Below are 6,000 nucleotides of genomic sequence, written 5' to 3' on the forward strand. Positions count from 1 at the left end.
GCAGGCCAATCACACCTTTGATCTCGCCACCCTGGCAGTCTCTTATGTTTGACTGGGTGCTTACCACCTTTTTCGTGCAACTGGGTGCTATTTCGCTATCGGAAAAGTCTTCAAAGATCTCGATAGTGCCATAGCACCTAAGGGTTTCATCCTGACTGCGCCACCTTTCATCATCTTGCCGTAACCTTACATTAATCGTCATGTCGACTGCGACGATTGCAATGGCTACCAACCGCCAACCGCCAACCGTTCTACTTATTGAGCTTCCAAATTCGGGCCCACGAGGACACGCAGTGCACGGGTGCTAACCTGCTATCATAAAACTCACACATCTTCTCCATGGCGAGATAGCGCCCGCTGCTGATCTCCGTAGATCTGACGGTCACAAAACTTGACCTCCCGCAACCCTCCTTCTCTATTGATTCGCCAGGCCCGATGGTACGTGGCGTCTCCTTGTTGGTCTATTGGTCACCTAAATCTGACTGCACCGGTGGCAAGAAATGTGGCCCCACTAGGACACATGGCGCACGGGCGCTATGTCACCGACGTTAACTCTCGAGCAGTTCTCGATAGCGAGACAATGCCAGTCGTATATCCCTGCGGATCCAACGATCGTAAAGACTCACCATTCATGCTAAGACTACTGGGCCCACTGTACGCTATGCACTGACTAATACACATGGCACCTCCCTATTTGGTTTGACGAAACACTAGCTGGCAACCCAAGAATTGATCTGCAGAGCGACCACGTGTTAGCTAAATGCCATGTCACTATGTGGAAATCGAGACCAAATTCCCATAGCACCATAGCGCCCACTGACAGTGTGCCCTAAGATTTACACGTGTCCCCATCCAATTCGCCATGTCAAGTGCGCTTGCATGGCACCCGCTGGGACCTATCCGTCTGATCATTCCTTGCCACGGTGAACTTTCTGTTTGGGCGCTATGTTGCCATCGGAAAATGCATGGGTTTTTCATTGGTTCCATGGCGCCTCACCATTTTTTGAAACCTATGGGCCGTGAAACTTGTTTGCCCAACGCCATGAAACTTTTGACCTGTCGTTCTCTGCGATCTAAGATCGGACCCATCCCACTCGGTGCCATATCTGTAACTGCACCACACTCTGGATGACACCTGGCAATCCTTGGTGAGACTTGGTCCTGTCGATGCATGTGGTGGATGGTCGCTATGTTGCCATGATAAAATTCATGCATCTCTGCCATAGCGAGATGGCACCGTCTGTTGATGTGACCCAATCTGATGATCGTGAGGACTCGTCACACCTCGTGCTCCTGCCCTCCATGTCGATACACTTGGCATCACCTTGAGACACGGCCCCCACCTGACACGCATCACCAGGGCACGATCTCACTATCATAAGCCTCGCACAACTCCTCCATAGTGCCATGGCACTTACCGTTGATCCGAGTTGATCTGACGGTGATGAACGTAAGCCTCGACTGTGTTAGCCATGCTGACAGGAACTCTGACTTGGCACATGTGGTTCCTTCTAATTTTTCATTGCAACACCTGATTCTGCTGATCATTGAAACTCGTCGTCGTGACTATTTCCACCGGGCGCTATGTCGCTATGGAGATTTTCTGACTAATATGCGATAGTGACATAGCACCAAGGGCATCAAGAACCTTTTCCGAGCCGCAGAATGCTAGACCCACCCCTGCAATGTGTCGTCAGGGTGTCATTGCGCTATAATAAATATCGTGCATTTCCCTTATAGCATGATGGCACCAACCGTCGGTACCGCTTAGATTTGACGACCAGAAACTTGCAGGTCAAAACATTAAAATACTAATTTGAGACTAACTGTTGCACAAGCCCCGCTTTCAAAATTTAAATTCTTGGTGGTAAAACTAGCGGTAACACTTCTGGCTACTCGCAGGGGCCATGAGCCTGCTCAATGCATGACCAGTGCCTGAGAATGATCCATTGGGCCATGGAGTCAGAAAATAGGGCCTGGAAGGTACAAAACCGAGAGTTGCAAGAAACCCTCACCCCTAATGAGGAAATCAAAACATTAAAAAACCCTTGAACTCTGGCTCTGTCTCTGCGACTTGGAAACAAAATAGGACCTCCTCAGCAACCCGAGACTTGTCAAAACTTCAAGAATTGGTGACTCAAGAAGTGAGCCATATGCACGTGCACTTATTGCAAAACAAGAACAAACATGAAGCAACTAAACTAACTATGTACATGGATTCACAACTTTTTCAGAAATAGGGTTTCAGATGGATCCCATTGACTGGAACAGGCAGAATTTCACCATTTGGCCTGCTTAGCTGGAACGCATTGGCCTATTTGCAACTGGAGATAAGATAAGGGCCACTCCATAGTGAGTCAAATTTGGAGTTCCTTCCTGGTTTTGCTCTGTCTGAGTCCCACTTGAGAACTAAATCTCCCTCTCTGAAGATTCTGGCCCTCGCCTTTCTATCAAAACTCTTCTTCATCTGCTGCTGGTGTATCTCCAGGGTTTGCATAGCTTTGTTTCTCTTTTCTTCCAATTCAATCAACTCTTCCATTCTTATTGACATGGAACTATTTTCAACCAATTCCAGCTGATGAGCCAACTCCAAGGATGGGAATTCCAATGAGATTGGAAGTCTGGCCTCCCTACCATATACCAGCACAAAAGGTGAATTCCCGATAGATCTCTTGGGTGTTATCCTATGAGCCCACAGAGCAGTCATTACTTTTTTTTGCAAGACCCTCTGATTGTCTTCTATCATTCTCCTTATGATTCTGATCAGATTTTTGTTGGAAGATTCAGCTAAACCATTATCCTGGGGGTAGTAATTTGATGATGTGCTCAGATAGATATTGTGACTCATTGCCCATGCACAAATCTGGGTTCCAACAAAAGATTTGGCATTATCTGAGATGATAGTAGAAGGAGCTCCAAACCTAGATACAATTCCATCAAGGAATTCGACAACTGATGGCTCTGTAGCATCCTTCAAGGCAACTGCCTCTGTCCACCTGGTGAAATAATTGGTAGCAGCCAAGATCCATTTATGACCTGCACTAGATGGGGGAATAATGGGGCCTATAAAATCCAACCCCCACTAAGTGAAGGGCTGATCCACCTGAATAGGATGAAGAGGAAGAGCTGCAAGTCTCTGTTTGCCTGAGAAAAAAGAACATTTCTCACATTTTCTCACATACCTATAACAATCATGGAACAGAGATGGCCAATAATATCCAGCCCTCATGGTCTTCATGGCGGTTGTTCTTGCAGAGAAGTGGCCACCATTAGGGCCATCATGAAGTTCTTTAATCATCCTCTCAACCTGATCCTCTTCAATACATCTCAACAGGGTCCCATTATTATCCCTCCTGAATAGGATATCATCAATCACAACATAGGGAATGGACTACAGTCTATATTGTCTTCTTTTAGCTCTGTCCAATCCCTGAGGGTATCCATTCCCTAATAAAAAGTTCCTCATGTCATCCACCCAGCTCCTTGGGGCATTAACATTTCTTTCCTCCTGATGCTCTGCAATTACCATAGCAGTCCCTTCATCTGAATCCTGACCTGATAACATTTCTTTGCATAATCCTCTCCCTCTTACCAATTTGGTAATCTGAATATAAACATCATATTCCATTACCCTAGTGATCCATGCAACTCTCTTTTCATTGATGTCCTTGCTTAACAAGAAGTCTTTTACACTCGCATGGGGCACTAACAAATGGATCCTATTGTGGGATAAGAGGTGTCTAAATTTCTTCAAGGCTCTAATGACTGCAAGGGCTTGATTCTCAACAAAGCTATACTTATCTTCATATTCCTTGAGTCCTTCACTAAAGAAGGCTATGGGCTACTCCTCATTCTTGTCATTTGTCTGAGTCAAGACAGTAGAAACACTTGACTCACCACCTAAAGTGTAGAGGATGAAATCTTTCTCAAAATTTGGGTTCATGAGAGTGGGGGCTGAGGCTATGGCTGCCTTGATTTCTTCAAAACTCTCCTTCCCCTCCTTGGTCCATGAGAAGACCATATCTTTCTTAAGCATGGCTATGAGGGGTTTCACCATGATGGAAAGATTAGGAATAAACCTTCTTACAAAATTTATCCTACCAAGGAAACTTTGCAGCCCTTTCTTGTGTTTAGGGAGAGGAAGGGCAAGTATTGCTTTTGTTCTTTCTGGATCAATGGTCAACCTATCCTTAGATACAATGTGTCCCAGTAATTTTCCTTGGCTTATAGCAAAGACACACTTGGCTGGGTTGAGGGAAACCCCAAACTCTCTACATCTTAGAAATACCTATCTCAAATGATCAAGATGATCTTTTACATTCTTGGAATATACAATTATATCATCAAGGTATACTAAGACAAACTTGTCAATTAATCTTTTGAAATCCACCTCCATTGCCTTTTGGAACATGGCACCTACATTTTTTAGTCCAAATGGCATCTTGCAATAAGCATAGGTGCCCCATTTAGTAGTAAATGTTGTCTTATATCTGTCAAATTCTTTAACCAACACTTGGTTATAACTAGAAAATCCATCAAGAAAAGAGAACCTCCTTGACCCACTGACCTTGGACAGAATTTGCTCCATAGAAGGGAGAGGATGGTGATCCTTAAGGGAAGCCTGATTAAGATCCCTAAAGTCCAAACACAATCTGATTTTTCCATTCTTCTTCCTTATAGGGACAAGGTTAGCCACCCATGATGAGTGTTTGATAGGAAAAATTATGTTAGCTTCAATCAACTTGGATAGTTCCTTCCTCAGTAAGGGTTCAATCTTGGGATTCACTGGCCTTTGTTTTTGCCTTACTGGTTTGACCCTATCAACTAAATCTACGGTATGCTGAAACAAACTAGGGTCAAACCCCTTTAAGTCATCATATGTCCAAGAAAACACATCATTAAATTCTTGACATAGATGAATGAAATTTTCTTGCTCAGCCTCAGAACATACCTTCCCCATGTTAAGAGATTTTCCATCAGCAATTGTAACTGGGGCATGATCATCTTTTTCTGCAGCTAGATTCATTCCTTTGCCTCTTGACTGATCATCAGGATTAAAGACACTCTCCAGGGTAATGAGACCCTTGGGAAACTTGTTGGAACTGAGGTGAATGATCTAATCACCATACTGATCTTGTAGTCTTGACTGATTTCTTTCTGAAAATTCTACTTCATTCTGCAAGAAACTCACAATCTGCTCATCAGACTCAAACACTTGCCAATGAGTATTATTATCAGGAACAGAAGGCCTTACTACCACCCTTATTTGTTGCTTCTTCCCTTCCTCAAGATTCCTTGGCACATCATAAGATGCACCCACTACTGCAAGTCTATCAGCATATTTGTTTTCTTTCCTAGGAATGCTCTGGATATTAAATGCTTGGAAACCCTCAAGCAAATCCCAGACTCTGTGTTTGTAAGACTTGAGTAGGCCATTTTTGGTGATATTCTGATTTCTCACTTGGTTCACTACCAACTCACTGTCTCCATATACTTTCAAGGCTTGAATTCCCCTCTTTTGTGCAAGTAGGAGACCTTGGATCAAAGATTCATACTCGGCCACATTATTGGTACAACTGAATTGGAGCCTAAAAGAGAAGTAGTATCTTATTTGTGTAGGAGAGATCAACATAGCACCAGCCCCTAATCCATTTCTATTCCTTGAGCCATCAAAGTACATACTCCATATTCCACTTATGTCATCATTAGCTCCAACAAGATTAGGAACTTGAGCCTCCTTCTCTATTATGCAATATGTACTAAGGCCTATCTCAAGAGTTTCTGACATAGGTTCAAACTAACATGTATTTGCCCACTCATCTAAGAAAAAATCAGGAATCTCTATTATGGAGGTGGCAGGCTCATTTACTATGTCATTTTCATCCATCTCCAAAATAGGGCAATTCATATTAATGAAGTTGGGGGTGTAGGGTTTAGTGTGATGAAGGGCTTGAGGTTTTGCTCTAATTGAAGCATTAGCCCCATATCTAGTCTTAAATG

This window comes from Cupressus sempervirens, chromosome 4 (assembly GCF_028749045.1).
Source record: "Cupressus sempervirens isolate cs-2001-9-10 chromosome 4, ASM2874904v1, whole genome shotgun sequence".
In the NCBI taxonomy this organism is placed as follows: Eukaryota; Viridiplantae; Streptophyta; class Pinopsida; order Cupressales; family Cupressaceae; genus Cupressus; species Cupressus sempervirens.